Raw genomic sequence first — 25,950 nt, 5'->3', positions numbered from 1 at the left:
GCTGGGCATGCCCATTAGGGGCCAGTCAAAGTTCTAGAAACTTTGACAAAAGTGTTCCGTGATTGGGCTCCATTCTATGATGTCACCCATATGTGAGGACTACCATCCTGCTTGTCCTGTGAGAATAAAAGAGACATGCGATGTAACACTTAATTCAAACAACCATGTAACATATTGTACATCACTGAAATAAATTAACTTTATATTGCCGCTAAGCATATACACACACGAGGCCAACCATAAATGTGTGCAAGTATCGCCCAAGATAGTGTAATTATCGCAAGCTATCAACAGCATTCAAAACTACACCTACAAAAATAAGCATGCCAAAATATAAATATAATACAAAAATCAATTCAAAAAAAGCATTCAAAACTGCACTTACCAAAACAAACATACCGAGATATAAACTCGGTACAATACAAAAATCAATTCGACGTGGTATGATGAAATAGCTCATTCTTACCAACAAGAAATGCTATACATTACACTTCTTTTTGAAAAGGTTTTTCTTGTTGCCTGCAATTAAATAAAAACTGGGGACTTATATACGGAACAGTGTCTCATTTTTTGAGCCACACATTCTTCCCTTTGATTTAACTATATGTGTGTGCTGTTTACTCCACATTTTTACTGTGCTTTGCAGAAAAATTCATAAACTATTATTATCCATGTAGACTTTGGAAAGGCGCTGTTTATACCTGGCTATAAGCAAGAAGGAATGGATCTGTTTTTGAGATCCTGTGAGGTAAATGTGATGTGGATTGGCCACTGTCAGGGACAGGACACTGGGCTCGATGGAACTTTATTCTGACACAGTATGACATATACGTTCTTACATCAATGTGACTCAAGATGAGTGAGCATGCTAGTAAAATTAATAGCATGATTCACAATCAATATTTACATTTTATACAAAGTTATCAGATTTTCATATTGAAATACAATGAATTAAGTTATAGATGCTAATAATAAAAACAATTTTTAGAAACTGCAATATGTTTCTAGTTTAATAAAAATCCTATTTTCTTTCCAAGTAACACAATACAACATATATGCTGTCCTATAAAGGAATGTTCGATCACAAGAGTCTTGATGAACTGGAAAATTAAACAATGCAACAGCCATCAAATAGCAGGACCGTACTTCAACCAGAGAAAATATTTAGATATTAGTAATATAGAAATCCCAAAGAATCACATGTACTGTTGTGATAAAACAAGGATTTCACACAGGCAGAAGTAGACTGAAGAGACAAAACAATTAGAGATTCCAGAAGACAGAGGGGGCTCTAAAGGGAGTTCCAAGGGGAACACTGCCCCAAGGCACAAAGAAAAGTGAATAAGAGCTGGCTAGGGGATTAAGCCAGAAGCAACAGGAAGTAGAGGGCTGCTGGGAAATGTAGCTTGGAGATCTGTGGCAGAGAACCAATTAGGATGAAAGTAGCAGCTACAGAAAGGTGTGTTACTAATTGAGAGACACAGATGAGGCTAATTACAGCCAAACAGAGCATCAGTATGTTTTTAAGGAAATGAGCACTGCCTTTCAGGGAGAGAAAGTTTACCTAGACCCCAAAACAGAGATGCCTGCAGCCATCAGTTAAAGATTTTTGGATCTGCAAAAGTACAGTTGGGAAGTGGGCTCCACACAGCCCTCGGGAATTGGGGCTGACCTGCGGGGAACTATCAATGTATTCTGATACAGAGATATCCACAGCCATCAGTTAGGGATTTTTTCATCTGCAAGAGTATGGTTAAGAAGCAGGATATCCATAGCCCTGGAGAATTGGGCTGACCTACAGGGGATTACCAATTCATCTTCCTGGAGTGGTCCTGGTGTCTCAGGACAGGAACTGAAAGTTATGAAAGTGAAGTGAACCCTGATGCATAGAATAAAGTTTTTATTGCAACTAGCTGACCCTGAACAGTATGCTCCAGAAAACTATCAGCATGGCCTAGACCAGTGGTTCTCAACAGGTGTCGGGACACACTAGTGTGTTGTGACATCACAGAAGGTGTGTCGCAGACCCAGCAGAATGCTGCTCTTTCCTCATCAGTCTGGACAGGAGTTGGCCGATTTCTCCTTTATTGGGTATGAGAGGAAGATGCTCTTGCTTCCTTCTCCTCTTCCTGGCCCAGTGGGAGGTTATTCCCTTCTCTTTCACCCAGATTAAAGCGAGATATCACCAACTCCTGTTCATATGGGCCCAGCTGGACACTAATTTTATCTTCTTCTGTCTGGTCTGGCAGTGAAGCTGCTGATGCTGTCTTCACACCATAGGACCTGGACATGAAATCAGGAGCATGAGGAAGAGAGGTGAGTGCTCTATAGATCCACTGCTGATTTCCGCTACTGTTGCCTCGTCTTCTTCTTCTCCTCAATGCTTCTTGTTCTCATCTACTGCTGGTAAAGTGGGAGGGAGACTCTGGATTGGACTGAAGGTTTATGCTGGCTGAGAGCCAGGAGGAGGGGGCAATGTACTGGGCAAGAAGATATGGGAAGTTAGGGAGTCAGGAGTCTGCTGGGTAGGAAGGGGTGGAAGAAGGAGAGAGAGAAATAGAGGTATGGGGCCTGCTGAGCAGGAAGGGGTGGGAAAGAGGTGGTCAGAGGTATGTTGGGTAGGGAAGGGCAGGGAGAGTTGAGCATGGGAAAGAGGCAACACAGGGAAGAGGATGCAGGGGTGGGGTGTGTCGGAAATGTTGGGCAGGGATATGAGTATGTGAAGGGATGACTATTTGGGAAAAGTGAGGGGTGATGGGGTACAAGGGCCATACTATGTCAGTTTTGAGAATATGCGTTTCTTCTCTCTGTTTTTCTGCGGGTATTCGGAAAGCACCTTCAGACAGCTTTATGATCTAAAAGGCAAATTTATTGATAGCAATACAAAGACAATACAGTTAAGAGGAACAAGGAAAAAGAGGAAGTCGTTGTTTCTCTGGAGACGCAGGTCAGTGGCAATTGGCATTCAGCTTGCTTCTCAAATGCGGAGCCCTCGGGCTGGAGTTTATAAACTTTTTGCATTGTCCAATAGAAATACATTGATGCGCATCCTGGGTGTATTAGCTTCTTCTAATATCCAATTATGAACGTTACTTTATAGTCCAATCAGGTAACGTCTCTGGGGTGTTGGCTTCTTCCGGTACTGAGCTTGCCAAAGCACATGGTTGCGAAATAAGTTGCCAGCAAAGTCAGGAAATACAGATTAGGCCTAAGGCCTATATACATCTCTTTGAACGTTGCTTAGTGTAGGAGGAAATATATTTTTGTTTCTAGTCTCCAGTTTTACACTGCATGCAGGTGGTCTTCTTGGCGTTTCCATTCCAGGTTTTTTTTCCACATTTTTAATTTGTGGTATTTTATTCTATATTAGGTGAAGGTAGGTCTGTACGTGTGTGTCTGAGATGAGGTACTTTTACTAGCAAGTAGTGATTTGTATCAGTCTTATTTGTTGTATTTTCTCAATATGATATTGCACTGGTGGTGAACTGCTGCCTTTTCTTGGGTAGGGCTATTGCTGTTTCATTTCTTGGAGTTAGTGCTACTGCAATATGGCAGGTTTAATAAGCATGTACAGAGCGGGGTTTGTTTTTTTCCAGGTTTTGTATTTTACAACGCTCCTGGTAGTAGAGGGAGTTTGTGATGCTGTTATTGAGATGACACCAGAATCAGAATATCTTTTTTTGGATAGTGAGTTATACAGAAAAAATGTCTTAGTTCTGCTCTAAACTCATTCTTAGGAAGCAGGAGATTTCTGTGGATGCAGAGTATATGCTTATATTTAGTCCCATGATGGTTGTGTGTTCAGTGTGTCACACATGTGAGCATCATCTCTCAGGTATGTCCTAATAGAAAAAAGTAGAGATGTGATTTTTTTTTTTTTTAAATCGCTTCAGGCTTCATTTTTAGGCCCCCGCGGGAAATTTCGTTTTTTCCACGTTTTGGGGGGTTTTTTCCGTGGGTCCCAATTTTCGTGTTACTGAGCACTAATGTGAATTAGTACGTGCTAACTCCCATTAGCACGCACTAACATGAACTATGAATTTTTCTAAAATTTTGGGAAAATTCAGTTTGTTTTTTGGGTCCCCCAAACCCATGACGAATTGTGAAAAATTAATGCATGTGCCTAGAAAAAAGGTTGAGAACCACTGGCCTAGACAGTGATATGTGACAACTGTATAAAAAGTTTCCGATCTTGTCCTGTTTTTATTCTCAAAGTTTCTGTCATATTGCAACATCTTGTCCAACTTAACTGGAATCTGCATCCTATTTTTCTTGCTTCTTTACTCACTCTTGTACTTGTGTAGCATACATCCATATTCCTGAATCCACTTATCCAAATACTAGTTCCTATGGATTATGCAAAGACAAATTCTGAAGCTCAACTAGCACGTGGTTTTAAAAGAACTGTCTCACTTGGATTTTACGGTATTTTAAGCCAAGGATTCACTTACCTGATGTACCTGCATGACTTGTTTTGTATGGTGCACTCGCAATGACCTATCCCTATTCACCATGTGCAGTGCTGCATAAACCACCAGCATTTATAAAGATAAAAAATTAACAACTTGTAACCCTTCTAATTAGCTCCAGTCACCTCTCTTTCAGAAGACGGGGCTTACACCAGACAACAATAGAATCCAGTTTTGTATGCCCTGACCTACCAGCCACATATACTGTTCTCTTAATAATCAGTCATGGGTTATTTATCAACTATCGTGTTAAACCAGAAACAAGTGCTAGCTATATAATTTAAAGGAATTAGAACTAAAATGTTGCAAATGAAAAAAAGCTATATTACCAAGCCTTCCGATTCCATCTATACTTAAAGCAACAAAGCTCACATTAAAGCCTGCATGATAAATGGGATAGCAGAGTTGCTTACCTGTAACAGCTGTTCTCACAGGACAGCAGGATGTTAGTCCTCACATAGAGAAACATAGAAATGACGGCAGAAGAAGACCAATCGGTCCATCCAGTCTGCCCAGCAAGCCTCACACCCCTTTTTTCTCATACTTATCTGTTTCTCTTGGCTCTTAGTAACCTTAGGTTCCACTTCCCTTCCACCCCCACCATTAATGCAGAGAGCAGTGATGGAGCTGCTTCCAAGTCAAATATTAAGTTTGATTAGTTGGGTAAGCGGCAGCATAGCTCTCTACCGTTGAAGCAGGGAGCCATGCTGGATATGCATTGAAAGTGAAGTATGCCTTGAAAGTCACATTAACTATCATCAAATATTGAAAAGCCTAATAATTGGTAATTGAATAAGCCTAATAATTGGTAATACCTATAGCCCATGAACCCATCCCTGTTTTTTTGTTTGGTTTTTTTTTTTGTTTTCTTTCTTTTTTTTAATTGGGAGATAGCAGCCCTCCATCCTTCCGCTCCGTGAAGGTGGAACACCAACCACTGGCCACTGTGTTGGGTGACATCATCAGGATGGAGCCCAATCACGCAACACTTTTGTCAAAGTTTCTAGAATTTTGACTGACACCTACCTGGCATGCCCAGCAATGCACTGACCCTGCATCCAGCAGGGGTCCCCCTTCAGTCTCATCTTATAGTAAAAAGTACATGTGAAAAATAAAATAAGAAAAAGTAAACGAACCCAACTCCGCGGGGTGGCAGGCGGGTTTCGTGAGGACTAACAGCCTGCTGTCCTGTGAGAACACCTGTTACAGGAAAGCAACTCTGCTTTCTCACAGGACAAGCAGGATGGTAGTCCTCACATATGGGTGAGTACCGAGCTGAGGATGCCCGAGCAAGCACCAAATGATTCCAAAGACGTGCAACAGGCACAACAACAGGGGTGGAAATTTGGTTAGGAGGGCATCCTGAAATCCTGAATGGGTTGGTGGAAGGATGTTGGGAAGTTAAACAGAAAATAAATTGCGTAGAACAGACTGGCCAAAGATGGAATCCTGTGTGCCAGCCTTATCTAAGCAATAATGGGCTGCGAAAGTATGGAGAGAACTCCAGGTAGCAACCTTACAAATATCAGGAAGCGGCACCGAATGGAGGTGCGCTACTGTTGTCGCCATGGCCCTGACCAAGTGTGCTTTTACACGGTCTTGTAGCGGAATGCCTGCTTGCTGGTAGCAAAAAGAAGTGCATTCCGCCAACCAGGAGGAGAGGGTCTGCTTTCCCACAGGATTTCCCAATTTGATGGTAACAAAAGAAACAAACAATTGAGTGGATTTCCTGTGGGCCGACGTGCGGTCTAAATAGAAAGCTAGAGCACGTTTGCAGTCCAAAGAATGCAGAGCCTGTTCTCCTGGGTTTGCATGGGGCCTGGGAAGAAAAGGTAGGTAGGATAATAGATTGGTTAATATGAAATTCTGACACACCCTAAGTTTTTACCGAAGGTAAAGTGCGGAGCACTACCCTGTCATGCAGAATTTTAGTGTAAGGCGGGTAGGTAACTAGAGCCTGCAACTCACTAACTCTGCGAGTGGAAGTGATAGTGAGAAGGAAAACTACTTTCCACGTGAGATAACGGAGATCACAGGTGTGGAGAGGCTCAAACGGAGGTTTCATGAGCTGTCACAAAACTACATTAAGATCCCAAGAAGGGGCCAGAGGGCGCAGTGGAGGTTTTAAGTGGAGCAAGCCTCTCATAAAGCGCATTACTAAGGGTTGTGTCGAAATAGGAACATCCCCTACGCCTTTATGAAACACGGCTACCGCACTGATATGCACCCTGATGGAGGAAGTCTTCAGGCCTGCCTCTGACAGGTGCTAGAGATAGTCCAGAAACTTCACTGTGGAACAAGTGAAGGGGTCTAAGGACATAGAGGTGCACCATACTGTAAACCTTTTCCATTTGGAGCGGTAAGACTTTCTCGTGGAAAGTTTTCATGAAGCTACTAGGTCTCGGGACACCGACTCGGAAAGGTTAAAAGGTTGGAGTATTAACCTTTCAACATCCAGGCAGTCAGAGATAGGGCCTGGAGGTTGAGGTGACGCAGGCATCCATTGTTTGAATTATCAGAAGCGGATCCTTCCCCAGAGGAATGTGGTCACATACTGATAAATCCTGGAGGATTGGGAACCACACCTGGTGTGGCCAGTGAGGGGCTATCAGAATCATTACGCCTTTGTCCTTCCGTAACTCCACGAGAGTCTTTGATATGAGTGGAAGTGGAAGTATGCATAGAGGAGACAGTTTGCCCACGATAGGGCGAAACCGTCTCTCGGGTGCGAGTGGTGGCTGCGAGTGAGGAAGCAGACGTTTTCTACTTTGCGGTTGTGGACTGACGCAAAGAGGTCTATGTAAGGGTAACCCCAACATTGGAATACTGAGACCGCTACTGTGGGGTTGAGAGACCACTTGTGCGGAAGAAATGTGCGGCTCAACCTGTCCGCCAATACATTGTCCACGCCCGGCAAATAGGTGGCTGTGAGGTACATTGAGTAGGCAAGGGCTCATGACCATATCTGTACAGCTTCCTGGCACAGGAGGAAGGAGCCCACTCCACCCTGCTTGTTGATGTACCACATTGCCACCTGGTTGTCGGTTTGAATCAGGATGGCTTTGTTGGAAAGGCAATCCTGAAGTACTCTGAGGGCATATCTGATTGCCCGAAGCTCCAGGAAATTTATCTGGTGTTAGGAGACCAGGATCCCTGAGTCTGCAGGTCGCCTACATGAGCACCCCACCCTAGGTTGGAGGCATCTGTTGTCAAGGTAATTTGAGGTTCTATAGCCTGAAATGGAAGGCCTTGAGTCAGACTGGAGTGTTGTATCCACCAGCCCAGCGATAGTCGGAGCTGTGTGTTAACGTGAACAATGCTGGATATTGGCTGACAAGCTTGAACCCACTGGGATTTTAGGGTCCACTGCATGATTCTCATGGCTAAGTGGGCCATCGGAGTGACATGCACCGCGGAACCATATGACCCAACAGTATGAGGAAGTGACGAGCAGTTGAGGATACTAGAGTCTGTAAAAGATGCGCCAGAGAGGCCAGGGTGAAAGCTCGATCCTGAGAGAGGAAGGCTTTCGCCTGTATAGTATCTAGGCCAGCTCCTATAAAAGATAGGGTTTGGGATGGAACTATCTTGGATTTCGGATAGTTGATTATAAACCCTAAGGACATCGGGGTATGGTGAGTGAGATGCAAGGATGCCAATGCGACTTGCTGATAAGAGTAGACATGGACACCCTGACTTTGGAGGAAGGCTGAGACTACTACGAGGCACTTGGTGAATACCCGTGGAGCAGACACCAGACCGAATGGTAGTACACTGTACTGGAAGTGATGAGGGCCGACTAGGAATCACAGGAATTTGCGATGAGATGGAATAATTGAGATGTATGTGTATGCATCCTGGAGATCTAGAGAGCATAGCCAATCTCCCTTTTGCAGAAGAGGAAGTAGAGACCCCAAGGTTACCATCTTGAATTTCTCTTTGTAGATACTTGTTTAGGGCGCAAAGGTCCAAAATGGGACGAATGCCACCTGACTTTTTGGGATGAAGAAGTAACGGGAATATAACCCCTTGCCCTGTTGGAAGAGGGGCACATTCAGACAACAACCAAGGACTGAACTTCACAATCTGGGTAAACAAATAAACGTGGGGGTAGCTTGCTTATTATGGCGGTTACTACCCTAAACCAAATAAGCCTGATACATCACTTTGAATGCATATACAGCGTTGCTCTCTGCTTCAACGGCAGGGAGAAATGTAGAAAACAGGATATACATTCAGACAACATCCAACAAGGCATTGATCTGCGCAGTCTGGGTAAACAAGCATCGGGGTAACTTGCTTGATGCGGTGGTTACTACCCTTAACCATTAAGCCTTATGCTCACCTTTGATGCAACTCCAACATTACTCTGCATCAATGTCAGGGGACGGCAGGAAATTTGAATCAAACAGTTACCAACAAGGGTCCTGAACTTGGTGGTTGATGAAACAGATAAGTATGGGAAAATAAGTGTGGAAGCTTGCTGGGCAGACTAGATGGGCCGATTGGTCTTTTTCTGCCATCAGTTCTATGTTTCTATATGTAAATTGAATAAACCAGAGACAGAACTCCTTCTACCCCAGTACTGCATAGCACAGCCTGGGACTCATTCTGCAAGGGCTTCCTGGAACTATGAATGCACAGAAATAAAAGGTTAACAAATGAAAAAAATATATATTATATATATAATTATATATACTGTATGTAAGGTGATAATTTTTTATTGGACTAACTTAGAACATTTTTTGACTAGCTTCCGAGAATAAACTCCCTCTTCTTCAGGTCAGAATTCAAATGAGCAAAAGATGGCATTACCAGGAAATATAAAGTAGTGTGGTTGCAGTAAGTTCGTTTTATGATTCACTTACTGCAACCACACTACTTTATATTTCCTGGTAGTGCCACCTTTTTCCCATTTGAATTCTGATCTAAAGAGAAAGGAATTAGGTCTCAAAGCTAGTCAATAACAATAACAATGTATCACCTTACATATATATATTGGTTTTTGTCAACCTTTCTTTCTGTGCATTCAAATGGACTAATAACAGCCAAAATAAATTTATGGAACTATGAATTAGTGTTTGCTAGTTAAAAAGTATCTAATGAACAGAATATGTATGTGCTATGTGTAAAATTCTAATCAATACCCTTGAACTTATTGTTCAAAGAGGTTTACTACTATCAGCTTCAAGTCGCAAAAAGAAGGTAAATTGAAGTGTTTATTGCTTTGATCTGTTGGATTAAATAAATACAGAGAGGTCCAAGCACTCCCCCTGCTCAGGTAACAATTTCACAAATAAAAGAATTTCTAACAGAACAAGATAAACTTGGCAGTCTTCTATACCATACATAACAAAATAGTAATTCCTGTTCTTTACCGACAAAAAAAAAAAAAAGCTTCAAAAATCCTAAAATCAAAAATCCTGGTGGCCAAATTTCTCTCAGTTCTATGCAGAAGCAGCAGTTCCTGAATGTCGGTTCTGCAAACTGCTCCTACACAAATTAATAGATTTTTACAACTGAGGTGCCAAGCAACATTCAAGACCTGAAAATATTAATAAATGGTTAAAAGGTCCAAAAAAAAAAACAACCAAAAAACATGATGCTGGTTTTCAGGGCAAGATTTATTTAGTTGTCTTCCCCATAGACACAAAATGGGGTGAAACACCTTAGTGGATTAGGCCCAAGTGTGGTTCCAGTGCCAGACAGCAGTAATTACTTTTTAGCTTTAGCTTGGTAAAATTAATTTAACATTCAATTCACATGGAGTTATGTTTCTAAATCATATCTTTTCATGGCAGCAATTCCATCCCATGCTTGCAACCAGCTTTCACACTAGAATTCTAATTTTCCTACTTCCCTATGGAAAATAGTTGTTGTTTTTTTTTTTTTGTTATACTCTCATTTCCTCCTCCTTGCCCATGATGATAGTTTTTCCTGACAGAGTGGGAACAGAATCCTCCTTCATAGTTAATCTCTTTCATATATTCGTGTGTTGTCCCCACACAGCTGCCAATTACCCTCCACCCCCTCTCAGGAACCAAACCCCTCGCCTCTGTGATACATACAGCACAACCACACCACACCATGCCAGGATCCTGCATTTTGCTCAGGGAAACAGCTTTCTTCTGTATCCTCCAGAGCTTTAAAGCTGTTGATAGAGGGTGATTCAATTAGCCTCATTACCTCTTGAGCTTACCTGTCAGCTCCCAGGCCAAAAATCAGCACCAGCTCATTAAAGGCTACCTGTGCTGATGATTCCCCCAGCTCTGTCTGCATTACACTTCCCTTATCACTCCACCTTCCATTTTTACTCTTCCAAAACTTGCCAAAAATGCTCTTACTGAGAAAACACAAAGTGCATCTGTCTTATAAACAATGAAAAGCAAATTGTTAGGAGTCGATACTATTTAACTAGATACAAGCCATGTCTGCTTTCCTTGTGTCCCTCATCCTATCACATTACTTGACAGCAGAGTGCCCTGAAAAAGGTCTACTAGAGACATAAAAGAATCTATAGCACGGATTAAACAGAATAAAGCTTTTAGTTGTATGAATTAGGGATGAGCCACAACTTGCCTATGGAAGTTTCCTTCCAAACTAACTGACATGAAATCTTTATGCCTGCTCTTGCTTATTAGGAATTCTTAAGAAAAGTAAAAATTGGCATTTGTTGATTTCATTTACCACCCATAAATTCCCAGGAAATTCATCTTTTCCTTTGAAGTGGATGTCAGTGACCTCTCAGTAAATGTGGTGAGAGGTGACACCCAAACACCTCTGTTCCAGTACACAGAGCCTGAGCAGAGCAGGCATGGTGGGATTTTATTTCTTTTTTTTTTTTTTTTTTTTTTTAACTCTGGCTATCATTCTTTTCCTTCTACTTCTGATGTTAGCACAGCTTTTAGTGTCAACAGGGATTTAAGTCCTTATTCAAAACAGACTTTTCTATATTCTGCATCCATGTTAAAAAAAAAAAGCATTAAATAAGCCATCAGTGTTTCATTTCTAGAACATAAGGGGGAACAAAGTTATTAAGGATAAGGCAGAATATTATAAAAGAGAAGGAAAAATAATGTGGCCAAAGACATGGGAAAGGAAGAAGACTGGAGAAAATAAAGAATTTATTTATTGGTTTTTATATACCGCCGCTCAGAGATATCGCGTCAGTGTACAGAGAACGAAAAACATATGCTGTAGCGTTATACATTGAACAAGATAATAATAGTTGAAAACTAATACATAAAACAACTAAAAACAGAAACAGTGATGTAACTTAAGGCAAACTTATAAGGTAACAATTATAACTTACGTTGACTGGGAAACATGAGGAGGCTGGACAGGAACAAAGAATATATAAAATTTGGAACTGAAAGGCAATGAAAGGTGCTGCATCTTAGAGAAAGCATAAGAGTGGAGGAAAAAGGCACAGACAGTGCCGAGTAGCGATTACATAAAGGATTATTTAGGGTACAGAGGTAGAAAAGATGAGCGTGAAAGAGGAGACACATTAAAGGAGAATATTTATTATGAGGGGGGAGGGGCAGTAAAAGGTTTTAGATGAGTGTGTGGGGATCATGTGTAGACTTGAGTGAATAACCATGTCTTGAGTTTTTGTTTGAATATATTAGGGGACAATTCAAGACGTAATTCGGTAGGCATGGAATTCCATAACATGGGGCCAGCTAGGGAGAGGGCACGGGCTTTAGTAGATGCATATTTATATAGTTTTGGTGAGGGGGTCTGCAATGTGGCTATGTATGGATTTCTAGTTGGTCTGTTAGAAGTATGAAATTGTAAAGAGTTAGTGAGCCAATTCATTTCTGGGTTGTGGAGGGCTTTGTGGATGAGTGATAGTGTCTTGTATTGTATGCGAGAGTGAATGGGGAGCCAGTGTAATCCCTTTAGAATAGGGGTATTGTGTTCTTTTGAGGTAGTGTTGGTGAGGATACGAGCTGCAGTATTCTGCAGGATTTGTAACGGGTGGATGGAGTTTTTGGGAAGGCCCAATAGAAGTGCATTACAGTAGTCAATTTTAGAAAAGACCATGGCTTGTAAAACAGTGCGGAAGGCAGAAAAGTGTAGTAGCGGTTTAAGTTTTTTGAGTGTGTGGATCTTGAGAAAACATTCTTTGAGTAATGCGTTAATACATTTTTTTGAGTGTCATTTGGTCATCCAGTATGACTCCTAGATCCCGGACTTGGTGGGAGAATTGCATGTGTGGCAAGATTATACATGATGTGGGCATGGTATGTAGGGGTGTAGGAGGCGAAATGACCATAAGTTCCATTTTTGTGGTATTAAGGGCAAGTTGTAAACAGTTTAAGAGGTTGTTAATTGAGGCGAGAGTGGCATTCCAGATTTCAAGGGCTTTCGGTATATAATCAGTAATAGGAATGAGGATTTGTACATCATCAGCGTACAGATAGTGTGGTAACTTAAGGTTGGAGAGGAGATGGCAGAGGGGTAGAAGGTAAATGTTAAATAGGGTGGATGAAAGTGAGGAGCCTTGGGGGACTCCCTGCATAAGGGGAATTTCCTTAAGATTCGTGGTTGCCAATTCTGACTTTATAATTCCTGTTGCAAAGGTACGAGCTAAATCAACTGTGGGCACGACCAGTTGTTCCAATCTCGCAAAGTCATTTGAGGAGTATCTGATGGCTAACAGTATCAAACGCAGCTGAAATATCTAGTATCACTAGCAGATGGGATAGCCCTTTATCTAAGCTTTTGATAAGGTAATCAGAAAGTGATAGCAGAAGGGTTTCTGTGCCATGTAAATTACGAAAGCCATATTGGGATGGAGAGAGGATCTGGTGTTCATCTAAGTAGTCACTGAGTTGGCGGTTAATAGTTTTCTCTAGGATTTTTGCAATAAATGGGAGATTGGAGATGGGGCAGTAATTGGTGAGATCAGCCGGGTCAAGCTTAGGTTTTTTTAGGGTGGGTTTAAGGATGGCTTGTTTAAGTGGGTTTGGAACAAAACCAGAATCAATGGATGCATTGATAATATTCGATATAGGAGGGGCTATTAGATCAGGTATGGTGAGGAGGAATTTCGTAGGGATGGTATCAGAGGGGTGGGATGAAGGTCTAGCTTTTTTGAGTAAGGATTCAATTTCCATTGCAGTAGTGTGTTCAAACACTGTGAGGTTTGCAGAGAGGTTGCTTGATTGAATGGGGTAACTGCTTTGGGGTGTGTGAGGGGGAAAATGAACATGGTTAGCAAGATAGACACCTTAAGAGAAAAGAGACATGAGAGACTCATGAAAACCCAATATGCTTCCCTAAAAATGACAGACTGAAACAGACAACTAATGAACTTATCAAACCTATTAGAAGTCTCAAAGGAGCAATTCAACTACCTTAAGATTACCTGGGCAATGGGCACCCCTTGCTTAATTTTTCTGTATCTGGGATGAAGAACAATGAAAACATTTTGCAAAACTCATTCGCATGCACAAACATGGCTTATGCTGGAGAAACCAAATGCAGAGCTAGAGAACCCAAGATGTTTGAGAAGGATTCATCAAAATTGATCAAGTTAAGCTCGTTTCATGCCATATGCTCCCTAAGAAAGCATCTATATTTAGACATTTTCTCACTTAAAAAGAGGGGGAAGGGGAAGTAGACTTCCAGAAATGTATTACTCAGAGCAGGTACTGAGTACTACTGGTGTGCAGGCCAAAAATATTGTGTCGTTTTATTTGGGGTCCAAATTCTGGTCTCTTTCAGAGGAGGGAGGTCATTTTTTTTAGGTTTTGGAAAATAGTGCACACTAAAAATGATAAAAAGTAACAGTTCTGTGGGTTTTTTCCTATAGTTTTGTTTTTAAACTACATGAAGCAATACACACAATGTCATTGACACTGCTGGGCATATCCCTTGCTGGGCACCAGGCTGCAAGACAAACAATGCAAAAATAAAAAAAAAAAGAACCAGACTAAGTTACATTATTCAAAACCAGGCAGAATGCTGTTTTCAGGGATATTTAACATAAACAAAGCTTTGTTACTGACAATTCCCTTCAATTGGAGCATTATCATGGGACATGCTACAGTACAATACATTCATGCTAGTTCAAGATATTGAAACTTTGTGCAACTAAGTTGTGACATACGTTCCTGCATATACCATACATTTCTTCTAGTTTCAGAAAATAAACCTTGGCAGGATGCCCTATTGTCCAAATACTGTTTTTACAGCATAAAGAGAGGCCTCAGACAACAGAATTTTTTGAATGAGCCTAGGTTTCACTCCTTTTCCATAAGAATACAGTGTTTGGACAATAAGTAATCCTGTCATTAGCTATATTTCCTGAAATTAAGCAAAAAGATATACAGACAAAGAAAAGTCACCCTTCTCATGGAAAACTTTTCTATAATCCCCTTTGTATTATTTATATATAACATCATTGCTTCAGTTCAAGAAGCTTAAGGGGAAAACAATACTTTGCAGGAAAAAGCTGTGTCAGACATTGGGGGTCATTTATCAAAATGCGCTAAGGCATTTTTGCATGTGTTAAGGGCTTATCGCATGTGAAAAGCCCTGTTAATGCATGTGATAGCACCATATTATATGGTGTGATGCAAATTTGGAAAACAGGAGGAGTTGGGAGTGGGCTGGGTTTGCCTGTCTGTGAAGAACTATTGCACAGACTTAATGCTGATTTAAACTATAACTTTTTGAATGGTGTTAAGCCATGTGAAGGTGGTATGGTTTTATTGCCTTTTGCAAGAACCTATTTAGGAGAGAGAGAGAGAGAGGGAGAGAGACTGGCCATAATGTCATCTCCCTAGATAGGTATCTATATCCCTATGGTAGGCCCACCTAGTAACTCAAGGTGAGGGTTAGGTATTAGTGTAGGGGGTTAGGGGCCACTTTGACATTCCAAGTGAGACATACGAACAGAACAGTGGTCTCTTGTGAAGATTTGATGACCTTCGGAGTGAGGAAACTCACTCCAAGATGAGATTTGGGCAACATTCTCTCAACTTAGCGTGAGTTTCCTCATTCCCAAGGTCATCAAATCTTCACAAGAGACCACTGTTCTGTTCGTACGTCTCACTTGGAATGTCAAAGTGGCCCCTAACCCTCACCTCGAGTTACTAAGTGGGCCTACCATAGGGATACAAATACCTATCTAGGGAGATGACATTATGGCCACTCTCTCTCTTTCTCTCTCTCTCCCTCCCCCAGTGGTTGTATGCAGGAAATACAACAGGTCTGGCACCTATTGCAAACTCTGATAATGTTATCACAATTTGCACTAACTTAGCTCTTCACATAGGTAAGTAGCACAAATTGTGATAAACTGAATATATGCATAAACCACACCCCTTTTGCTATCGCATGCGGTACTTACCGCATTTTGATAAATCTAGGCCATTATTTGGACTACTTTTTCATGATAGACATTAATAAAACCATAATTTTGTCTACTTTCAGAAACCATACTTTATATAAGGTTTTCTTATTCTTCTGACACAGTTTCCAGAATGGAAGTGGCCATGGTGCAGCTTGAGATCCTTTTCCACTATTTCTTGGAAAAATAATATCTGAACGAAAACATCCTGCCAAAAGTTATAATTATGGGAATTGGATAAAATGAAGAATTTAGGAACTGAAAAAGAAATCTTTCCTTTTCAAAGTTGCTTTATCCATATTCCCCTTTGACCTGAAATATTACAGAAAAGCATTATAGTTATAATTTATTGCTCCTGTTCAAGAGGAATAATGTAGAAGAAAACAGATGCACAGCCACATCATCTATTCCTGTAACTGCTGTTTTAAATATTTTTGAAAAGTAAGATTTAGGCAAGTATTCTTTATCATTTATAAAGAGTGGCAAACATAGGCTACACCACATTCTCTGTGACCCACTGATATTTACACAGTTTATGATAGCAGAAGGAGATCATAAGGACCCTCTAAATCTGCCCAATTTCATTCCTGGTGCAATGCCAGAAACCCAGCTGACTTCTGGCTTTCACTTCACTTTACAATTAGGGATACCTTGAGTTCTTTGCCTCCTACGCATAAAAAAGGCATCTTGCTCCAAGTTATATATCCTGAAACTAGACAAAATGAGCTTGTTAAGGCTAGATGATGGTCATTTCTTTTGCAAAGTTTCTTCTGCTTCTAATCCCTTGAACTTAATCTTGAAAAATATTGAAAAAAAAAATGTAGTTGTACTGGCTCTTCTTCAAAAAGGAATTTTGGTTAAGTAAAACCTCTTGCTTGTTTCTGAATCCTTTTTTGGGTGATTTGAAAAACTATAACCTATGAGATTATCTTTCAATTCAGCTATTTTTCTTCTCTTTCTAGAAATATTTTTTCAAACAGCAAAGACAGAATGGATCTGAAGCAACTTTAAATTCGATAAAGACAGAAGTTATCTTTTCACATACGGCATCTATTCCCACCACACCTTAACATTACCTATTGATAATATTTTATTATCAGTTGTGTTGTATGAAAAAAATTTAGGAGTCTTTCTTTTCAACATCAAATCAAGTACATAGTGAAAGGAGGTTTCTTCAAACTTTGGATGTTAAGGGTTTGAAACCTCTTTTGAACCTGTTAGATTTCAGGTCTGTTCATTCTTCCCCTTTCTGGAGTACTCTAATGTTGTGTATCTTGAATTTCCTGTCAATGCGATAAAGGGCAGTGCAGGTACTCCAGAATGCTGCTGCTTGGCTTATTTTTTTTTTATTATTGTTCTATTAGGGATCATATTACCCCTGTACTGACTGATTTGCATTGGCTCCCCATGTCTTAGCGAATCAAGTATAAAACCATAATGCTAGTCCATTAACAGATGGGCCTGGATTCTTTTCCATGGAGCATCGCATTTGCCCATCTATATAATCCATCTCCTGAGTTACGTTAGTTTCAGAAAGGGCTTTTGGATGTTCTCGCTGTCCGTATGTTACACCTAGCTGAAACACGAGCTTGAAAAACTCTGTTTCAGCTCCCGTCCTGTGGAACTCCCTGCCTGAAAGTCTTCAGTTGATGACATGCACAAAACTCTTTTTTTTTTTTTTTTTAATCTTTTAAATGTGCTTTTAAATTTAGTTAACAAGCATAAACTTGACAAGAAATGATATACAGAGATAAGTAATTCTCAAAAAATATTTAACAGGAATAATAATAATAAAACAAATTCCCTGTAATATCCTGTCAGACCACAATTTAGAGGGATTCCAATGAAATTCTGAAGGAAATTATTCACTATCAAACTCAAAAGAATAGACCGTCAGGAGCCAGTGATATACTTTCCTATGGTTGGTACAGACTACTCAGAACTTGTTCTAGCAGTTGAAGGGTCTGGATTTACTTTGCTATTTACAAAGGAGTTTAACTGTATGGGATCAAAAAACACATATTTTACTCCAGCATGCTTCACAACACATTTGCACGGAAAATACAACCAAAAGGAAGCGCCCAAGCCTGTTACAGCTGGATGCATCATAAGAAAACGCTTTCTTTCCACATGTGTTTTAGCAACATCCCATCAGGGAACAAACAAAATTTTTTCCCAAAGAATAAATACATCTCTTTGCCTAAAGAACATTTTTAAAACAAACTATCTGAATCTATTGCAAGCGATACAATTAAAGTCGTAGTTTTTACTTCCTCTTCAATTGAAGTTTCCAGAAATGCAGATACGGGGGCACAAAAATCTTTAAGAGACTGTTAACACATTTGTTTCAACTGGGTTTTGCAAAGGGCTGTCAGTTGTGAAATTCTGTCTTAAATGAGTCTTTCAGCAATTTGTTTTTGTTTTATTGCTTGGTGTTAAATGTTATTATGTATGTATTATCTTATAAGCTGCCAAGAGCAATGCATCAGGCATCCGCTATATAAATAAGTAAATAGAGTGGTGGCTGGTACCCTGATTATAGGTGCATGAAAATATTTTTGGTTCATTTCATTCATTTGGTTCGTTTGGCTCAGTGATTTGTTTTGTTCAATCATTTATTTCATTCATTCTGTGATTTATTTTTTATTAAAGGCAATGGGAGAAGCAGCACATTCTAGTTTCGGCTCTGAAATTGTGAATTCCTATCCAAATTTAATGAAACTTGCAGCAGGCATCAGCAGCAGAAAAAAACAGCACTCCAAGATACCAAGAGTGGGTGGGGTAAGGTAGCACCAAGAGAGGCATGAATAGCCCAAGGCACCGTGACACTGGCAAGTGGCATGAATGGCCCACAGCACCAACATAGCCCAAGGCACTGAAAGAAGAGCAAAGCAACACACACAGCAACCCCAAGGCTTACACAGAGAGAAGTATGGCCACAAGCACAGTGTCATCAACACCCCAAAACACCAAGAGGCTACTTTTAAAACGAACATGCGTGTGCCCACACATGCATGTATACAGTGCACATGTGAGGATATGATCTAATTTTTAATTGTGTACGTACGTTTAAAAAATGCACCATCCACACATAAGTATGCTCCTAATTTTAAGAGGGTATTCGTACATAGCTGGCACACGTGTGTCTTCCACATGACTTTGTCGGCTTTTCCATGCATATGTCAGCGAATTTTAAAACATGCTCACGCGAGGCTCATTCCCAGTTTTCCCAATTAGTCCAGTCTAGTTAATAACAAAGTCTATCAGACACCTCTGGTTTGTCATCCTGCACACCACCCAGTTGTCCTGGACCCCTCACCTTGTCCTCTAAGCTGTATAACTCAAAATCTACAGGCTTGCTCTTCATCAGGAGCAAATATATATATTGATTTCCCACTTTGTGAAGAACAATTACTGTGTTAGTTAAAGCAACCTTCATATAGCACTAGGTTCCTGATAAATATATCGGGTAACCTGTCAGAGCTGGGCAAGCTTCTGTGTGCAGTTTTGTATAGTCATCGGTTGCTTCAAGGATTTAAGTTAGTGAGATACTTAACTTAAAGACAGTTGCAAGGTGCCGCAACAAGTAATTAACTTTGAAGTTATTGCCATGTGCCGCGATGTACTGTAAATTCGATGACAAGGTCCCCTTCAGGTACGCGAGTGTGTTCCCCGGCCGGGGCTATGAATTAAACGTCCTGCGAATGGCTCCCTTTCAAGTCCTCATTGCCGCTCGCTGTCTGAACGTCCGACTCTGCAGGATTTCGGAATCCTTTCCTTCTTCAGGAGTGCAGCAAGCTGCTGTATAGCGGCCAATTCTATAAATATGCAACTTGATGTTTGTGATCAGCGCAGAATTTAAGGTAATCTTCCCATAGGTGCGGGGATTACTGTAGCAGTAAAGTTATGCGGATATCTTGCGTATGGACGCTGCGGTTTTCAATTTTAAAATTCAGAGCTATGCACATAAGTGTTGGCCCCACCCTAGAACACCCATTCCTCACCCTTTTTACGCCCTTATTCCTCACATGTGCACAGGTAAATATACATGTATTTTGTGCCTTATTAAAATCTGTGTTGCTCACACATGACCAACATACACTTAAAATCAATTTGTAAATGAGGGGTAAAACATCAAAAGTGGCATCAATACCACAGGCACTGAGTGAGGGCTAAGACAGAAAAGTGGCCATCAAAATCACAAAGCATCAAAAGAAGGAAAAAGGGCATGAACTGTGGCATTAACACTGCAATTAAGAGACGGGCAAACAAGCACAGTGTCATGAAGATTCCAAGGCACTAAAAAAATGGCAAAAAAACACAACCAAAAAACAAATAGCAAATGAACACCCCAAGGAATCAAGAGAGGGGCAAAGGACACCAACAAAAGATGCATGAGCACTCCAATGCGGTATGAGAGGGGCAAAACAGTACCAACAGTGGCAGGAGTTCCCCAAGGAACTAGGCTGGTTAGTAACAATAGCAGAACATAGGAAAGCACTGAACAATGAGAAAGACAAGGTGGGAGGAAAAGGGCTTTTCTGTCTTGTTTTCTGGGGCCGAAATATCCCAAGAGAGACAGTGTAGGAGTAGCAGGTCAAACTGCAACAGTGGTACAACAACATAGCATGGCACTGAACCAGGAGACATGAAGAGCACAAGGAACAGGCAGCAGCAGTAATAAGGCTCCAGGATGGGGCAGGGAGGAGAAGTTTTTTTCTTTTTAATGTTTGTGTTGTGAGATCACAACATTTCGGTATAAATCAAGAGAAAGGCATAGTGGAAGGAGCAGTCAAGGTAGCAGCAACAAGAGTGGCAACAACACAGTCACAGGAAGGCACAGGGGACAAAAAATGTGGACACTAGTTCACTACAGCTGTGCACTCATTCCTCCCACCACTTGCATGAAAATTCGGGGAAGTCCAGCAGAGGGAGTTTTATTTCAATGTAAGACCAACTTTGTCGCCAAGTGATGCCAGCTATGAATAATGTAAACTCACAACATTCTCTGCTACTGAGAATACCTGTTCACTAGGCACACTGGCTGTTGGGTAGAAAAAAATGCTTGGCCACCTTGGCCAGACCACAGACTTTTGAGCCCAATATGCCATGTCCTTGATGGGTTCTGTGAGATAGCACAAGACTAATATTTGTGCTGGGGAAGGATAATCTCCTCTGATGCCAACCACAATTCGGGCGCGCAAGGCAATTCGGCGATACAGTCTCCAGTTTCACGCGTCCGTATCGCTTCTGAAAACAGACGCATAACCCTTTCCGCACCCGGCATGTAAATGAACGAAAAAGCTGTATAATGAAGGAATTAGCTATTCCCCTGCGATACTGTAACGGGCGCTGATATTATCTCCTCCGTAACCCGCTGTTCTGCCGCGGCCTTAACCTGCTAGTTTACCGCCTCCCCCTAGTAGGAGTTAGTGTAGTGTAGTGTAGGGTAAAAACATTGCTTACCCGCCCTGGTCCCGTCCGGTCTCCTGCAGCCCCGTCCAGACCGGACGGGGCTGCAGGAGACCGGACGGGACCAGGGCAAAAAAAAACAAACGAAAAAGTAGCAAGGCTCGGGCCTGCTATGGTAAGTGTAAAAAGTGTAAAAAACAAAAAACCTGTGTGTTATATAAAAAAATAAAACAATTTTAAATACCTGTCGGAGGGCCGTGGGTCCAGGCGGCCGGTGGGCGGCGGGCAGCCATCAGCGGCATCCGGTAGTCCCTTCTCCCTTCCTCCCTCCCTCCCCTGCCTGGATGAGCGCCAAAATCGCACGGGCGGGTCGGCAGCGGGGGGGGGGGGCGGCAGCGGGGGGGTGGCAGCAGGATCCAGGAGCAGCGGGTAGGCAGCAGCGGGGTCCGGGGGGGCAGCGGCAGCGGGGTCCGGGGGGGGGGGGCAGCGAGATCCGGGGAGCCAGCAGCGGCAGCATGTTCGATCGGGCAGGCAGGTAGGTGGCAAAGTAAAGATGGCCGCCTGCACGGGAAAATCGTGCAATTGGCCGCTGAAGACGTGACGTCACGACGTTTGGCGTCACGGGGTGTGACGTCACGTCTTCAGCGGCCAATTGCACGATTTTCCCGTGCAGGCGGCCATCTTTACTTTGCCACCTACCTGCCTGCCCGATCGAACATGCTGCCGCTGCTGGCTCCCCGGATCTCGCTGCCACCCCCGGACCCCGCTGCCGCTGCCCCCCCGGACCCCGCTGCTGCCTACCCGCCGCTCCCGGATCCTGCTCCCGCCCCCCCGCTGCCGACCCGCCCGTGCGATTTTGGCGCTCATCCAGGCAGGGGAGGGAGGGAGGAAGGGAGAAGGGACTACCGGATGCCGCTGATGGCTGCCCGCCGGCTGCCTGGACCCACGGCCCTCCGACAGGTATTTAAAATTGTTTTATTTTTTTATATAACACACAGGTTTTTTGTTTTTTACACTTTTTTACACTTCCTGGTGCCTGTCATTTCAAATGTCATTTGAAATGACAGGTACCAGCGCACCCAGGTTACTGTATAGGCGCTGTTACAGCGCCTATACAGTAAAATGGGTTGCGCGGGCATAACCCTTCCCTAACGCTTCACAGCCGCGGCATGCATTTGCATGCGATTAGAGGAGAGTATCGGGGAGTTAGTGAAGAGAACTGTGCGTGCGGGGAGGAAGGGTGCGCCTGACACTTCCTCACTTTTTACCGCGGCCTTACTGGATCGACCTGTAAGGGATTTGAGCCTATGTTCCAGTTACAGATGCAAGGAGTCCAAAAGCAGCAACACTTCTGGTTTCAGTCCCTGTTCCTGCCAGAAATCCTTTAACTTCTCCTCCAGAACCTCAGCCAGAGTGGATCTTGTTAAACTTGAATTTTCCATGGCATCCTTGAAGGGCTTTAGGACTCACACCATCTGTATCATGTGTAATTAATCATGATGCCCCAGGGGGGAAATCCACACCAATATCAGTTTTCAGAGATGCTCATGAAGGACTGTCCATTACTTCACTAATCTCTGCAGTATCAGCTAGAAGGATTTCCACCTGGTGCCTACATCCTGAATAAAACAGTGCAAAGCTATCCTCCCTGCTTCTTCTTCTTCTCACAGTTCTGCTGCCCATCATTCATGCTCTGTTGATAATGCCTTTTTTCCTGCATATCTCTATCAGTTTCTTCAGACCTAAGCTGCTGTATCTCTTGGCCCCAAGCCCAGGGGTGACCCTTTTGTCTGTTACAGTAAGTGTGCAAAGCATCAGATCCCCTTGGAGCCCGCCCCCCCCCCCCCCCATCTTCCACAGCACTTCTCATGTTACAACCACGATCTGTAACAAAAAAAAAACCTCAGCAACAGTCATGTTTCTGGTATAGCTGCCAGTTCTCCATTAAGATATGGACAGAGGTACACTAATGGATGCATGTTTTGGACGAGCTAAAATAACCCCCAATGCAATATGGGGATTAGAGTGTCCAAAGCGCACGTCCAAACGGGCGCATAGCTAATAGCACTCACCACATGCAAATTCCATGTAGATGAGGCTATTAGCTATTACCCTGCGATGCCAAAAATTGCCACGCGGCCAAGGCGCCCATTTTAACGCAGCAAATTTAAAGTCTGCCTGGGAGCTGGCATTAAAGCATACCACGCTCAAGGGCTCAACAACAACAACAAAAATCCTGCTTTCTGTGGCTCCTCATAGGGAGAACCACAAAAAGCAGCATCCCCAAGGTTTGGCCCAACTGGAATCCCTGCTGGCAGTAAGTGAAGGAGTGAATAAATGAATATTAAGTGTCAAGCACTTAATATAATTATATCAGGCACTCAACATATTATATCGATGTTATGATCTTTAATGTAAGAAGTTGTTATATCTGTAAACCGGAGTGAAGGCTTGTACCAAACTTCGGTATATAAAAACAAACAAATAAATAAATAAATACATATTCACTCCTTCACTTATTACTGATTGGTCCATTCACTGTCACTTGTCAGTGAAAGGACCCCTTTCACAAGGCTGTCCTGAAAAGTGTCAGTGAAAAGGATCAATCAGGAACAGCCCTGCCGGGGGTAGGGAAGGAGCTCTGGCCAGGCTGTTGTGGGCACACAACCACATCTCCTGGGCACCCAATGCACAGCGCTAGCAATGCACAAATTACCCTTTACGCATCCCTTTTAGTGGAGCAGTTCATTTGCCTATTGCATCGAGTGCCCAGGAGAGGTAGATGTTTTTTGAACATGCACATGTGCCCAGTTTGGACGCACATTTTTTACGTGAGGATATTGCATTGGCCTGCTAGTGTGCATCACAGCACACATATACTCTGTGTTGCACTGATGGTAGACCCTTCCCCTGAGGTGGGGTTGACGCTACATGCAGGGCAAGCCCTATGGGTCCCCACCATTGGGAGGCGGAGCAGGCTAGGGGACGGAGGCCAACTGGAGCTTCGCCAATACCAGCCCACGTTCCCCTCAGGTTGAGCCCTTGGGTGCCGGGGCCGACTGGACTTAGGCAGGCCTCCATGTGACAACTCCCAGTTGGTGCAGACAAGGGTGCGCCAGGAACCAGTAGAAGTACTGGAGAGCCGAGGACTGTCTGGACGAGGCAGGGTTCCAGAGACCCAGACGCCAACAGGAACGGAGTAAAGCAGCAGGCGTCCAGGTAAAGATAGGCCAAAACCCGAGAGACCAAGTCCATAGAATACTGAAGGAGAGTCCAAGGCAAGCTGGAGTCAGGGCAGGCGGCAGGGAGGCAAGGTACCGGAAGCAGAGCTGAGGTCAGAGCCAGGAGATCAAATCAAGCATAGTCCTAGATGAAGCAGGGGTCAATACCAGAGAATCAGTCCAAGCGTAGTCCAGACAAAGCAGGGGTCAATACCAGAGAAGCAGTCCTAGCGTAGTCCAGACAAAGCAGGGGTCAATACCAGAGAAGCAGTCCAAGCGCAGTCCAGACGAAGCAGGGGTCAATACCAGAGAAGCAGTCCAAGGAGGAGGCGAAGGAACAAGAACCAGGAACTACAACAGGGACAGGAGCAGAAACCAGGAACAAGCAACGAGCACACGAACAATTGTGGAGACTTGTTGCCAAGGCACGGAACAAGTGGCTGGGCCCTGCCTTTTATACAGAGGCCCAGTGATGTCATCATCCGGGGCCGCAGACTACTTTCCCACTGCGGCCCCTTTAAGAGTGAGCGAGTTGCGTGCACGTGCGCCTAAGCCAGGGCCCAGAGGAAGTAGGACGGCAGCATCACTCCGCGGCCCGCGCAGGGAGGAACCGTGGAGGAGTCAGAAGTGGTAGAGGCGGCTGCAGGTGCTCGGGGACGGAGGCGGCTGCTCACTGCCGCAAGTGAAGGTGAACCTGACCTGGCAGCTGGATTCCTGGGGTGAGTAGGCCCAGGCGTGTAACACTCTGCTAGTCTCCCCTCACTCATGCTGTTGCCTGCCCTTGCCTTGTCCAGCTGCTAGCAGTGTACTGTCAGGGAGAGAAAAATGTGTGTAGCATTCTAGCTGGTCCAGATATCACTGATGAAATGGATGTTATTCCTGTCCACCTTGGCCTCCTGCTCCTGCATCCAAGAATGAAAATGAGTGTACAGGATGGGAGATCACCTGCCTAATGAATGTTGAGTTATAGGGCACATTGTAACTGGAGGATAAGAAGTGCAGCAGCCACTTAAATCCCATGTTCAGCACTGAAGAGATTTGTCATCCAGGACAATTATTTCTATAATGCACCATGTCATTGCCTTCAGTGCTGCCTGCTCCTTACCCAAAGACAGTGATGTGAAACACTATCCCATCTGATCTATGGGGGCTTGCCATGGATACGGGAAAAGTGAATGGGCAGGATCAACTTCGGAGATGGCCTTCCCCTTTTCTATAGTTTTCTTGTGCCTTCTGTAGCATCCTAAAAAAAAAAAAAATCTTTCCTTATCTTAATCGAGAAACTCCTGGTCCTATCACTATCATCATCATCAGTAGTGTTAGTTGTGCTGGCCCTAGGTCAGGGGTCCCCAAACTCGGTCCTCGAGGATCGCAACCCAGTCAGGTAGTCAGGATTTACACAATGAATATGCATGAGATATATCTGCATACAGTGGAGGCAGTGCATGTAAATAGATCAAGCATATTCATTGTGGAACTCCTG

At 43.0% G+C, this 25,950-nt stretch overlaps 1 protein-coding gene across 2 annotated transcripts in view; it reads right to left on the bottom strand.

Moving 5' to 3' along the window:
- The window catches only part of PRKD1 (protein kinase D1), a 558,208-nt gene that overhangs the window by 507,816 nt on the left and 24,442 nt on the right, over positions 1 to 25,950 (bottom strand). The gene's annotated exons all lie outside the window — the stretch shown is intronic.

This window comes from Rhinatrema bivittatum, chromosome 4, assembly GCF_901001135.1.
Source record: "Rhinatrema bivittatum chromosome 4, aRhiBiv1.1, whole genome shotgun sequence".
Lineage (NCBI taxonomy): Eukaryota > Metazoa > Chordata > Amphibia > Gymnophiona > Rhinatrematidae > Rhinatrema > Rhinatrema bivittatum.
The sequence above is the reverse complement of the archived record's forward strand: the minus strand, read 5'-3'. Positions and strand labels throughout refer to the sequence as shown.